The sequence below is a fragment of the Camelus bactrianus genome, chromosome 16, assembly GCF_048773025.1.
Source record: "Camelus bactrianus isolate YW-2024 breed Bactrian camel chromosome 16, ASM4877302v1, whole genome shotgun sequence".
NCBI classification, from domain to species: Eukaryota; Metazoa; Chordata; class Mammalia; order Artiodactyla; family Camelidae; genus Camelus; species Camelus bactrianus.
In genome coordinates this window covers 1,777,606-1,792,329 of record NC_133554.1, presented here as the reverse complement: position 1 = coordinate 1,792,329, position 14,724 = coordinate 1,777,606, and the positions used below count along the sequence as shown (strand labels likewise).

At 50.2% G+C, this 14,724-nt stretch overlaps 1 protein-coding gene across 13 annotated transcripts in view; it reads right to left on the bottom strand.

Moving 5' to 3' along the window:
* SPECC1 (sperm antigen with calponin homology and coiled-coil domains 1) overlaps nt 1-14,724 on the bottom strand; it is a 188,651-nt gene that overhangs the window by 142,216 nt on the left and 31,711 nt on the right. The window contains exon 2 of one of the 13 annotated variants that reach the window (XM_074342061.1): nt 14,160-14,597. The exons of 11 other annotated variants lie outside the window; for them this stretch is intronic. The gene's annotated coding sequence lies outside the window, so the exon portion shown is untranslated. Of the gene's footprint in view, nt 1-1,954; nt 1,977-14,159; nt 14,598-14,724 lie in introns of those variants that run through there. One more of the 13 variants, XM_074342069.1, reaches the window with a different exon arrangement.

The following is a 14,724-nucleotide window of genomic DNA, read 5'->3' as shown; positions in this document are numbered from 1 at the left end:
AGGAAACAAACTTACGGTCACCAAAGGGGCAAGGGAGGGGGGATAAATTAGGAGTTTGGGATTTGCAGATACAAACTACTCTGTATAAAATAGACAAACAACAAGGACGTAATGTGCAGCACAGGGAACTAGATTCAATAGCTTGCAATAACCTATGATGGAAAAGAATCTGAAAAAGAATATATATATGTATAACTGAATCACTTTGCTGTACCCCTAGAACTAACACAACATTGTAAATCAACTACACTTCAATTAAAAAAAACCTCCAGATCTCAACCCCTCTCCTCACCTCTGGCGACCCGGACAACCACCTGAAAGAACGTGCAGCTGCTTTTCAAAGGCTGACAGGTGATTTGCTCTGAGGCCAGATTCCCAGGGCTGCTTCATTTGCATCATCACACCTTCCTTTATTCTCCTGGAGTCTCTGAGTTCAATTAGATTATTCCCAAACGAATGTACCCAGAGGGTCTTTCTCCCCGGGCTCCTCCCGACTGCCAGGCTCTCCTTTCTCAGCTCCCCTCACTTGTCTCTCCCATTATTTCCCCAGACGGAGGCTTCTCTTCTGTCCTCATGCACCAGCCAGATTCCTCCCCTCAAATTCCATCTTCTTCAAGAAATCAAAATAGACAGAACTGAAATAAGTAACGTCCCCTCTTGAACCAGGAAGAGAGCCCCACTGGCAGGGAGGTTGCCGGGGACGGATGCCAGGACAGGATGCCGAGGACAGGATGCTCGGAGGGGTGGTGGGCTCTGCAAGATCAATGCAGCTTTCCAGGGACGGCGAGAGGATGAGAGGGGACAGTGGGGAAACCATTTCAGCTGGTGCTGACACTAGCTTTACGCCCTGCTCCCCACTCTTCACATCCCAGCACCTGGTTAAGTATTGGGGCCATGCTGCAGCAAATGGCATTATTTCATTCTTTTTTATGGCTGAGTAGTATTCCACTGTATAGATATACCACACGTTCTTTATCCAGTCATCTGTTGATGGGCATTTAGGCTGTTTCCGTGTCTTGGCTATTGTAAATAGTGCTGCTATGAACACTGGGGTGCATGTTCTTTTCAAATTGGAGTTTTCTCTGGATATGTGCCCAGGAGTGGGATGGCTGGATGATAAGGTAAGTCTATTTTCAGTTTTTAAGGAACCTCCTACTGTTTTCCACATCACCTATCATTTATAGTCAGCCCTCCACATCCGTGGTTCCTGCATATCCACAGACTCAACCAGCACTGTAGCATTTACTATTGAAAAATATCCACTCGTAAGTAGAACTGTGCAGTCCAAACCCGTGTTATTCGAGGCTTCACTGTGCAGCTAAATTTAGGATCCCACTCCCACAGGGGCAGGGAGAGGGTCTTCCCAGGGGGTGTTTGCCTTAAATTTTTCATTTTATTTTCTTATCAAGCCCCTTTCCTCTCCTGAATAGTATAAGAATTAACACTTAAACCATCATTCAGAGATTGTACGGAGCCAAGTAGAAAAGAGAAGAGAGGGAGGGGAGGGGGATGCTGTTCTAGGAATACCATCAGGCATCCGGGCACCGGAGGGTGGGGAGTCGGAGCCCCTGTCTGCACCTCCCGCCCCCTCCAACGTGCTGCTCAGTCCCCTCCTCACCGCCTTCAGAGCCTGTGTTGGAGGGGTTGCCTTGGGCCTCAGCTTTATTACCCTTTTAAGGCAAGAAAAATGGAAAGGCGACAGGGAAAGTATTCTGGACTATCCCAAATAATAAGGAGTCTCGGGGAGCGAGAGAGGGCCCTGAGGTTTGCAGTCCCAGGACAATGAGCACCAGGAAGCAGAGAGCGGAGGCATTCAAGTCTGAGAACTAACAAAATAAGAATGTTCACATAGCTCAACTACCAGGGGACTTGGCAGGAAATAGAAGGCAAGAGAACAACATGCTGAAAATATCTCCTGGAGCTTTCTGGGACACGCGCTGACTCTGCTCCTGACCTCTTCCAGGGGTGGGCGGGGGGCCTGCCCCCGGGGGACAGCTGGCAAGGTGTGGAGCCGCTCTTCGCTGGCACGGCTTGGGGGCACTGCGGCAGAGCCGGGGATGCTGCTGGACACCCTGGTACCCCAAGGGCAGCCCCACGGCAAAGAACGCTCCGGTCTAAAATGCCAGGAGCCGAGGGTGAGAAGCCCGGTCCCAGAGGAAGAGCGCGGGCCCTCCGGCGCTGGCTCTCGTACGGGCACTGGCTGCCTTCCCGCCTGACACCGCAACATCGGCGCTGAGAATCTGGTCTGGGAGCAGCGGAAGGAATCCCGGACTCGGGCTGAGGCCACAGGAAACTCTTCAGAGCTGATTATTTCCTGCTGGTCTTGAGATGAAAAATGATCCCATTAGCCTTAGATTCCTTCCTGGTGAAAAGGGAAAAGAGCAGGTTTCCACGCGGATCTGAAGGAAGACGGCGAGCCTCAATTCATTCATCCCATCAGCATGCGTCACTTACAGAAAAGGAGAACCAAGAAATGTTAAAACAAAATCAAACCAGAAAAGAACATTTACACGTCACCAAACACACCATCTCAAACCGAGTACAGACTCTGGAAATGGAATACGGGCTTGCAGAAACTATGACGCGGGGCTTGATCTGGAATAAGAAACAGAAGAAGCTGAGTCTCTAACCATGAAACACAGACCCTAGACGGAGGCTGTAATCTTGGAGCTATATTAAGACCAAGCCCTTAGAATCATTGCCCTGGGCCATCCTTCTGTCTCTAAAGCTGAACCAAGAAGTCGGCATCCCACAGAGCTGGGGGCCGCTGATCAGTGGCTGTTCCCTTGCCTACACTGTGGCTTCCCATCAAAGAACTGAACGAGAAAGAGCCAAGGCAGCAGAGAAGGATCTGGGGATAAAATACGTCAAGACCTCTTTCTGTAGGAACGGTTTCAAAAGGTCTATTGAAAGAGTAACTAAGAATATAAACTACCGTGTATTGCCGAGACCGTGCAATAGGGAAGGACAGTCTTTTCAACAAGCAGGGCCTGGAAAATTGGACATCCACATCAAGAGAATGAAGCTGGACCCTCACCTTACACCACATAAAAGTTAACTCAAACTAGGTCAAAGGCCTAAATGTCAGACATAAGCTGGGAAGCTGAGGACAGCTCAGAAAGGAACTGCTCACAGGGGTGGGCGGGACCTGGGGGGGGGTGCGCGTGCCCGGGAAGGTGTGGAGCCGGGGGCTGGGACCCTTAGCACCCCAGGGCCCACCGGGGTTGGCGGAGGAAACAGCCGAACCCCGGAGAGAGCTGGACACAGAGCAGCAGCTGAGGCCTCAGGAGAGGAACACAGCCAACCCATGGAGGCCCCGCGGGGAGCTGGGGAGACAAATGCCTCAGACCTCACTCAGAAGAAACCCATTCTGCTCCCTGGCCACCGTCGTCAAGGAGGTGAGAGGGGATGTAGAGGGACAAACGGGGACCTGCCCTTGGTCTGACCCTCTCCAACTCGCCTTCCAAAGTGAGCTGGGGGACCCCCTCCGGAAGCCTCCCCAGCCTGGGAGGGCCTCCTTGGGACCCCTGCACCTGTCTGTCCACTGACCTGCCTCCCCAGGGGACAGCCTCCAGCTCCAGCCATCAGCCTGGGCACAGTACCCAGACCCACCCTGAGCCAGCTTCTCCCGGCTCCCCATTTGCCGGCCTCTCCAGGGTTTGAAACCTCAGAGGCACCTTGGCCTCCTCCCCTGGGCTGGGTTTCTAGAACCCACCGCCTGGCCTGGAGCTCAGGCCCCTGCCCTGTCCCCCAGAGCCCTGTCCCCCAGAGCCCTGTCCCCCAGAGCCCTGCCTTTTCCTCGGGCAGGCTGAGCCCAGCTCTGCCTCCCCCTTCGGACGCCCCTCCTGAAGTCAGCCCATACTCAAGAACTGTCGCACTCAGCGGGGACGCCGCTCCCTGCTCAGACCTTGCATTTTCCCTCATCTCCAAACAGACGCTCACCGTGCCGCCTCCACGCCAGCCTCGGCCGGCGTCCAGAGTCGCCCCAGGAGGCAGCTGCTGTCCTCCCGAGTCACCGTCAGCCTCGACCCACGCCCAGGGGTTTGCTCACGTCCCTGACGGGGCCTCTGCACGACCTTTCTCCAGATTAAGGGATGGCCCAGAGGAGCTCCGCCAGCCGCGTGGCCCTCACCTGCGGTGTGGCCAGAGCAGGGCCTCTTACCCCAGCCGGGGCCCTCATCTTCTCGTCTGGGGTATCCCCAGTCCCAAGACCCTCCCCTGAGACCCCCCTCTGTGAACCATCCAGCCCCTCCCACAGGCTCGAGCCAACACCACTTCCTCGCCAGGCCTTGCTGATACTCACCCCTCCAAGCCTGGCTTCCTGCGCTTCCCTGCCCGGTTCCGCCTCTCTCCTGACACCCCAGCAGCCCACCCGCCCCATTCACGGTCTCTGGCTCTGCTCTCCCCATCTTGCCCACCACCGTTAATGCCCACTCAGCAGCCAGAGGGGTCTTTAGGAAATGCAAATCACAGGGGGAGGGTGCAGCTCAGTGCTTAACATGCATGAGGTCCTGGGTTCAAGTCCCAGTACCTCCATTAAAAAAAAACAGATAAATAAAATAAGTGAATAAATGAACCTAAGCACCCCCCCCAAAAAAAACCCCCACAAATCATGAAAATGGCTAAGATGGTAAATTTTAAGGTGTGTGTGTGCTTTTAGCCACAATTTAAATTTTAAAAAATATTTTTAAAAACACACAAGTCAGATCATGTCCCTCACTGTGGAGAACCCCCCTGTGGCTTCTCACTGCATTGAGAATGGAAATCCAAGATCTTTGTCAGGCCTCCCAAAGGCCCAGGCCGCTGGGCCGCCTGCCTCAGTCCCGAGACTTCCAGCCCCTCAGACACGCCCAGCTGGTCCCCAAGGAAGAGCTCTGCGTCCGGAAGCCCCGCCCCTGCCCTTCGCACGGGGGTTCTTGCTCCAAGAGGCCCTTTCTCTCCACAATCTGGAGTAGCTCCCTCACCCCCACCCAGGCCAGGCGGGGGGCCCCGCCACTCACAAAATAGGCGCCGAATTAACGGGCAAATTCAAAGCGGAGCCACGCAGCACTGACAGCCCTTCTCCCATAAGACGCATGAAGGTCTCCAAACAATTACCAAATAAACCGATCCCCAGGCTGCTTTCAGGATGAGAACGCCACTAATGTGCTTACAGAGCCTTCCGGCATTATTACCTTGTTGACAGATAAGCATTAACCTTATAAAAATTAGCCCCATAACTTATAACATGGTTGAGAAATAGATCCTAAAATTATCCAACCCCAAATCTCTAAAACCATCTATGGATTCATCTCCGTTCCTGACTTTATTCCTGAAGGACAGCTTTTGAAATATGTGATGTCCTTCCCAATTTCACAGTGATAGTAAATAATATTTTACAATTTTATGGTTTAAGGGTTCAGACATCTTAATGGAAACATCATAATACATGAATTTATGGGAGCTGTTAAGTGGTAGCCAATGGCAACCACAGGTTTAGGGACCCAGTGATTAAAGCATAGAGTCTACCTTTTCTCCAACCTTTTCTGTCTCCTTGTTCCTAACTGGGGCCCCCAAGTCAGGTCGGACAAGGGGCAAAGCCCTGTGATGTCAGTGGCACAGCTTCTAAGGAAACAGGCCACTTCTGACTCATTCTGTCCTATTTCCTCCAGAAACAATGCAAGCGGTGCAGGGCATGCCTCCCCCACGCCCTCCACCAGCTCCCGTCAGGGCACTGGCAGTCCCGAGAGCCGGGGGCGGGCGCGAGTCCTCTCCCCCACGCTGCTGGGCACAGATGCAGACAGGGTCGTGCCATGGCCAGAGCCCCCACCCACGGTGGGGAGGTGGTCCCCTCCCCACACCCACTGCCCCCTGAGCTCACTCACGGCCTCTGGCAAAAGGGAAATACAAGCTGGGAAGAAGGCAGCCCCTGCCCTGCAAACCCAGGAGGGCAGCATCCACAGGCCTCACTGTCCACACTGCACTTGGGACTCAGAGAAACCCCGGAGGCTCACCTCCAAGGCCCCTTGCTGAGAAAGGAGTTCAGGAGCCGTGGTGGGGGATCCCGGCACCCCCAACCCTGACTCAGGGCGAGGGCCCGGGTGTTCATGCTCTGGAGCCAACACAGTCCGCGTGGCAGTGAGAGGACGCCAGGATCTCCGACACTGTCGTCACGACAACTTAGTTTCCATTCCCCTGAGAGATGCGCTCATCCCTGCCCGGTCCTCCCCTCACCTGCTGCTGTCAGAGGCGGGCACCGGGATGCCGGGGGAAAGGGCTCCCCCAGCCGATGCCCAAGCTGTCTGCCCAGTTTCTGGCTCTGTGTGCCTATGTGTGGGGGGTAGGTGGTGGGGGTGGCAGTGGGAACAACCAATTTAATAACCAAAGCAAAACTTGAGCTTGACATAATAAAGAACGTATGTAGGGAAGAAACCAAGATGGGCTCTGGTTGCCCTCTTGTTTCTTGCTCAAAGTCGGCGGCCTCCTCTTCTGACAAGAGACCTTCTGAGGCCTGTCGTCCCCAAGAGACTCCCAGAGGACCCCAGCAGAATGACGTGGACTCCCTGTAACGGTGATACCCTGAAAAGGCAGCCCGCGGTCACAGGAGCTCGAAGAGGAGAGCAGACCCCTCTTCTGGGTGAGGGGCAAAGCCCGCCCCTTCACACGGGCTGGGGGAGTCTGCTGTGGCTCCAGGTGTCCTTATTGTTACAGGATTAAGTGAAATTACTGAATGTGCTGATTTCTTTTCTGTTTTCGGTTCCCAAGATATTCTTGACTAACCCCCAGGCTTTCAGCTGCTTTCCTATAGTGCCAGCTGGTTAAAGAAAGCTACGGCTGTGCTTTGCGGGGTTAATTCATTGGGTGTCTGGAACATGCCCTCGCTCCCCCACCACCCCGCTTCTGGTGGTGTGTTTCAAATACACACAATAGCTGCCAACACCAGAGAGAACATTCCAGCTGCTCCCGGGACCACCTGGTCAGCACATGCACCTTGCAAGGGCCTTGGGAGGAAACCTACCAGGAGGAAGGTACATGGAGTGCGGAAGCAGTGGCTCTGGGATCCGCCCCCAGGGTGGGAGCCCGAGACAGTCACAGTCAGCACGGGGCTGCCCCCCAGGGATGGGCTGTTTGTGATACAGACGAATCTGATTCACTTTCAGACAGGCCCCGCTCCTCAGGAGACAAAGCAGGAGCCATGTCACCCAGCCGCCCCCACCCTCTCTTTGTTTGGGGGTTAGGTCCGCTGCGGGCCTGCCAGGCGCCCTGCACTCAGACCCCAGCGTGCAAACGACAGGCAGCTGCCGTACCACCAGCCTCCAGGCCTCCCCACGGCTCCCCACAACCACCCGGAACAGTGGGCTGGGACAGTGGGCTTCCCACGCCCCCAGCTACTTTCTCCTAACGTCGCCTGTCCTGTAAAGGTCAGCGCCTGCCCTTGTCCAGGAGCAGCTCCTCTTGCCCAGCACGAGGAGCGTCCACAGCAGGACACCCCGCAGCCTGTCTCCAGCCCCAGATCCCTGGCCTGGAGCGGTCTGGAGTGAAGGGCTGTCTCATTCCCCTGGGGCTCCACAGCCCTGGGCCCCCTGTCTGTAATAAATGTTGGCCAAAGACAGACAGAAAATCTCAATAAAACTAGAAAACTTCTAGGAGGAAACAAGAGAAAATCTCTGTGACCTTGAGTTAGGCAATGATTTCTTAGCATCAACACCAAAAGCATGATCCATAAATAAAATTTTTTTTTAAAACCTTATAAATTGGACATCATCGAAATTTCAAACTTATGTTCTTTGAAAAACACTGTCAGGAAAATGAAAAGACAAGCCGCCAACTGGGAGGGAAACATCCTCAAAACATAAAACTGAAAAAGGACTCGATTCCTGAATTGATGAAGCATTCACAACACTCAACACCGACAAAACGCACGACTCGGTAAAAACCGCAAAGACCTAAACACGTCACCAAAGAAGACAACTGGATGGTAAATAAACACATGAAAAGATGCTCAGTGTCATCAGTCATTGGGTAACTGCAAACTGAAACCACAGGGAGATATTACTGCACACCCACCAGAATGGCTTGAAATTAAAAAAAATAAAAACAAGTGCTTGCAAGGAGCAACCGGAACTCACTGCTGGTGGAAACACAAAATGGCGCAGCTGCTTTGCAAATCAATGTAGCCATTTCTCATTGTTAAAAAAAAAATGAAATTCAACTGAGTAATATTTTAAAGATCTTATTGGCTTTCTTCAGTGATTCATGAATGGGGCAGTGTCCCGTGCAGCAGAGGAGCTCCGAGGAGCTATACACAATGAAAGACTTTTCTAGGCAGAAGGGAGCAAGGACAGGGAGTTACACTTGGCCAAATAAAAAAGCAGGTTGTTTATTGCAAGGTGGCTTCCCTTTAGGGGCCGCAGGGGTCTCCAGGGCAGACGACCTCCCTGGTGCTGCTCAGGGGATTCCTGATTCACGGTTGAAGATTCCACTCCTGGGAGAGCCTAGACTCTAAATTAAGTCTCTGGGTGACATGGGGCTGAGCATAAGTGACTCTACTTTGGGCCTCTTGTCTTGTTTTTAATATTTTAAATTAAACATGCACTTATCATATAATCCAGTGACCCCCACTCCTCAGTATTTACCCAAGAATGATGGAAACTTGTGTCTGTAATGAAAATGCTCGTAACAGCTTGATTCACAGGCTTGGTTCTGATGAAATAAAATTCATATTTTAAGGCAAGACAAGAAAAATTGAAACATAAAATTTTTCTTTGCCCGTTTCGGCCTCCTCCCTCCCCTCCAGTGTGAATGGTGCGTCTGTGTTCTGCGTTACCCAGACCTCCCCCATGGCAGAAATACCTGCTCAACCACAAGTATCAGCTTTTCTCCTTCTGGCTCCAGCCATGTAACTCCTTAGAAGACAACGTTCCTGTCTCTATCCTGTAAGGGGTCACGATGACCCACCACTCTCCTTAGACATACAGACTCTTTGGTGGACTTTATGTACGATGCCAATATATCGTTCCCTTATAGACAGTGACTGGTGCAAAACAGACTAAGTCAGACAACCTGGGGAGATCCTGGGCCGCACCCAGTGGAACTTCTCAGCTTAAATACTTACCAATGGCCCCGCTAACGTTATTGGCTATATTACTTGCAGTCTGCCTGTATTAGCAGGTTACTGTTTCTTGCGTTACCAGATGTGTGGCTGAGCCTCAGATAAAATTAATGATGGTCCAGTGATTTGAAACAATAGATCAGGTACGTAGTCCTACAAGACCAATGACTGTAATAGTGTCACTCTAAATATGGGAAGAAGCAGCAAGAGAGAACCCGTTTCCTGGATGGTAACAGACGAGTGAGACAAGGGTCCAGGGGCCACTGGTCACTGTTAACGGAGCCTGGTCCACTACCAGCACATGGAGTGTCCTGTCAGCAAAGCCATCGCCTGACCTGGGAACGAGCATTCCTAGCACTGTGGGACAAATGGGTCACAGAACGCCCCCCAAACCTTGGTGGAAATTAAGACCCCAAGGGAAGGGACTGAAAAATAAAGAAAGCTGCCCACCATCCAGGTCTACAAGAGTCAAGTCATTGGCCACGGCAGTCGCTGGCCTGTAACTGACCCCGGCAGGAATTCAGGGCGAAAACCAGGATGAGAGCTCCGTGTTCTGGGAAAACTGGCAGACCCAGCCCTCAGAGAGTCGGATATTTTCAGGAGAAATTCTTCATCCAGAACCTGGATTCTTGCATCCTCCCATACTTAGAAAAGCACTTTAGAAAAAAGCATTAACTAAGATGTCAGTTCCTTCTACTGAGCTGTGCGCTTCACTGCCTGGACCTCCCTCGCTAAAATCACTCGTACACTGGTCTCCTTCACCTCTTCCAAACAGTTCTCAGAGCCTTCTGAGAGGCTGTCTCCCAGGCTATAATTCTCAGGTTGGCTGGAATAAAATACCCATTTCTTTCTTAGATTGACTAACGATTACTCTTTTTCATCGACAGTTCATAACAGCAAAAACTGAAAACGGCCTAACGTGGTGAGTGGATAAACACACAATAAAACCCTCCTCATCACTGAAAAAAGAATGAGCTAGTGGTGCACGCAGAAAAATGGGTGGACTTTAAACGCGTTGTGCTAAGTGAAAGAAGCCAGACTCTAAAGGCTTCCTGCTGTAGGATGCTGCTTACGTGACCTTCTAGAAAAGGCGGCACGTGGAGACGGAGAACAGGCCAGTGGTCACCAGGGCCTGGGAGTGGGAGGAGGGGCTGTGTATAGGAAATACATCTGGGCTTTGTCCGTGGTTCTTGGGGTGGGGCTGCCCAGACAGACCACGTGATCAGAGGGCTGGGACTTCCAGCCTCACCCACCACAGCCTTGGCTCCCTGAGGACCCTTGAACAACAAGAGTGAGGACCGTCAGGTTGGTGAACACATCCATACCTGGGAGGGTGGCCCACGCCAGCTCCACAGGAAGTGCTCGGGACCCCTCTGGACCTCCCTGCTAAGTACCCTTCCATTCGGCTGTTCATCTGTATCCTTTATAACGCCCTCCATCGTGAACTGGCAAATGTAAGCACGTGTTTCTCTGAGCAGCAAACTGATCCAATCGGAGGTGGGCATCGTGGGAACCTCCCATCTATGGCCAGTGGGTCAGAAGCACAGGCGTCAGCCTGGACGTGCGCTCAGTGTCCGGGGGGCGGGGCAGCCTTGCGGGATGAGCCCTTGACTTTGGACAGTCTTGTGGGTCTGAGCCTGAACGTTACGTCCAGGGAGACAGAGCCAGAAGTGAGCGAACGCTTGGTGGCGTGTGAAACCACACGCAAGGGGCTGACCTGAGCGCACCAGGGCACGTGGGGGCGGCCGCGGGGGTGACCACACCCTGTGGGCGGAGCTCTCGCCCGAGCGCGGGCCGGATCTCCAGCTCCGCCCACGCCCCCTCCCCAGCCGCCCTTCTCCGCCCTCTTCGCTCTCCTCCCCAGTCCCGCTGGGCTCCAGGCGGGACTGCGCGCCGCCGAGCGTCTTTTCTTGTTCCTCTGGTTCCCTCTGCCTGCTCTGCCTTTCCCGGCCTCGCTGCCCCTCACACAAATCTCACTCCTGCTTCAAGTCCCAGATCAAATGGTACTCCTTCCTGCAACCTTAACCGGCCACCACCTCCCCACACCCACGAAAAGGGGGAAATTGTTGGATGTGCCTCTAAATTCTAAGCATTTGTCTACACACTCTTACACGATCGCCATCTCCTGTGAGCTGGTGCACGTCAGCATCACGTCTCTCCAACGAGCTGCGAGCACCAAGCCTGATTCACTTCCGCACAAACACGCGGCGTCCAGATCCATGCCTTACACGCAGGGAGAGCTCAGAAATGTCCCGCGGCAGGTAAGGCTGGTGTGGTCGGCACTCAGAAAGAGTAACACCACCCCGGAGTTCAGACTAAATGGCCTCTTAGTGACACACAAACAGGACCGGGGGGTTATCACTCCACAGCCACTGTTCCCACGACAGTTACCTGGAGCAGCAGCCCCCTTCCCTGGCTGATGGAAATTACCTGCAAGACTGATTAACAACGCCCACCCCTGGGGGTCACTCCCTGGGACCCTGATTCAGTCCATCAAGGGTGAGTCCTGCTTCCAATTTTTTAATAAACTCCCAGGGTGACTCTGAGCTGCCATGCTTGGGACTTAGCTTCCTACATGGCCAGAAGGCCAAAAACTCATCAGCGGGTGGCTGATGAAAAAGGCAGCTCTGAGAATCTGTATAGAAGCAGCACACACGCACCCACATGCACACACGCACACGCGCAGACACACACGTGCACACACAGATAGGAATCAGTCATCAAACTGTAATGCATCCATACCTGGCAATAAAAGGAAATAAACTACTGACACATATAAAAAGTCCACAAATGATAAATGCTGGAGAAGGTGTGGAGAAAAGGGAACCCTCCTACATTGTTGGTGGGAATGCAGTTTTGTGCAGCCACTATGGAAAGACAATACGGAGATCCCTCAAAAGACCAAAAATAGACTTACCATATGACCCAGCAATCCCACTCATGGGCATATATCCAGAGGGGACTCTAATTCAAAAAGATACATGCACCCCAATGTTCATAGCAGCACTATTTACAATAGCCAAGACATGGAAACAACGTTGTGGTATATTTATACAGTAGAATACTACTCAGCCATAAAAAAGAATAAGATAATGTCATTTGCAGCAGCATGGATGGAACTGAAGATCGTTATTCTAAGTGAAGTAAGCCACAAAGAGAAAGAAAAATACCATATGAGATCATTCATACGGGAATCTTAAAAAAAAAAGGAAAAAGAGGACACTAATGAACTCATCTACAAAACAGAAAAAGACTCGCAGACATAGTAAACAATCTTATGGTTACCATGGAAAGGGGGGGGGAAGGATAAATCTGGGAGTCTGAGATTTCCAAATGTTAGCCACTATATATAAAAATAAATTTTAAAAATTTCTTCTGTATAGCACAAGGAACTATATTCATATCTCATAATACTTTTAATGAAAAAACTATGAAAGCGAATATATGTAAGTATATGCATGACTGGGACACTGATTTACACCAGAAATTGACCCATCATAACTGACTGTATTTAAATTAAAAATTAAAAAATAAATAGAATTTTAAAAATAAAAATAAAAAAATCTCATATTGAGCTAAAAAAATAAAATAAAAGGTGTTAATAATGTAAGTCAGTTTGAGGACATTTAACCAGGAGGTGATGGTAGCTGGCTATGGCAAAAACCTGGGAAATGAGGAATTAAATGATTAAAGTTGGGAAACTGGCCCCAGTGAAAGGAATGAAGAAATGGTAGGAGGGGTGGAGAAAAGGGGATGGAATGGGGGAGGCTGGAGTGATGGAATCAGCTCAGGGTTTGGAAAAAGAATCTTTTTTTTTTTTTTTTTTTTTTGACGGAGGTACAGGGGACTGAACCCAGGACCTTGTGCATGCTAAGCACATGCTCTACCACTGAGCTATCCCTTCCTCCGTCAAGGAAGAAGCATCTTTTTTCCTCCATGCCCCTCCTGAGTTTTCTCAACAAGTCTGCTTTTCCTAAAATATAAGTTAAAATCCCCAAAGAAATGTTAAAATGCTGCCCCCGAATGCTCACTTTTCCTAAAAATGGTTGTATACTTTCCCAGCCCTGAGACTCTACAGCTGGGATCCTGCACACTGAAATTTTCTTGCCTGTGGTCCTGGAAAAACATCTGTTTATTTATCTTACATGAATACAGACTCATAAAAAATTCAAACAAAATCTAGCAAAAAATGAAAGAGACCTTGACTAAATCTACCCCCTCCCCAGAAGTAACACAGTAAACAGCTTGATATTTTATATCCAGAACTTTTTAAAAATAAACTACATACATACAAATAAAAACATAGAGTTTACACAGAAGCAACCTAAATGTCCATCAACAGATGAATGAATGCAGAAGATGTGCTGTATACACCATGGAATACTACTCAGCCATAAAAAAGAATGAAGTAATGCCATTTGGAGCACCATGGATGGACCTAGGGATGATCACACTAAGTGAAGTAAGCCAGGCAGAGAAAGAAAAATACCATATGACATCACTCATATGTGGAATCTAGAAAAATGACACAAATGAACTTATTTACAAAACAGAGATAGACTCACAGACATAGAAAACAAACTTGTGGCTACAGGGGTGGAGAGAGAGAGGGGTAACTTGGGAGTTTGAGATTTGCAGATACAAACTACTATGTATATAATACATAAACAACAAGGCCCTACTATACAGCACAGGGAACTATATTCAATATCTTGTGGTAACCTATAATAAAAAAGAATATATATATATATACATATATATATATATATGTGTATATATATATATGTATAACTGAATCACTATGCTGTACACCAGAAACTAACAACATTGTAAATCAACTAGACTTCAATTTAAAAAAAGAGTTTAGGTTTATTAACAAAAATAATGAAATTTTAATGTAAATATGACCGTATTGTATAAACCTACATGAAAGCATGTCCAGTACCTTCTAAGACATATGAGAGGTTACTTTACATTTTGTAAAATCACCATACAAAAAGCTTTACTAACTCCTGTCCTATCAGCCGTGGGCACGGACGCCCACCTCTCCGTGTCCTCTGACACTTACTTGCGTTTTTACATCAGGTCCCGCAGGCTGGTGGGTGGTTGCTGGGGCCCCTGTGACAATCGAGGAGCTAATACTTGGGGGGAACTGGACTGCTGCGCTTGGCACACAGTCAGCATGCAAAAAAAAAAAAGTTATTTTTATCATTTTAAAAATTATTGTGCTTGAAAAATAAAATTGAAACGAGGAGAAAAGCTACTTCGCATGCGGCGGGCGTTCCCAAACGCAAGGGAGGCGTTGTTTATTTTGCACTCCGTGGGCTTTTGCGGGTTCCTCCTGCTGAGACGGCTCTCACCCTCACACGGAAAGTCACGGGGCAAAGGGAAGATTAAGGGAAGTGAACCGGCCACGCCAGCTCGAGCCTCGTCAACACGTCCCGTCTGTGGCGCTGGGCTGCAGGGGACAGGGAACACTGCACTCCTCTGTCCTGACCTTTGCATCCTGGCAAGAGAGAGAAAGCTCATTTCTCCAGTACGCTTAAAGGATGGACTCCGACATTCCTGAGCTAAATGTTTATCCCCGTGAGAGATTGTATTTATGGGGGAAAAAAAACCCATAACTTAATTTC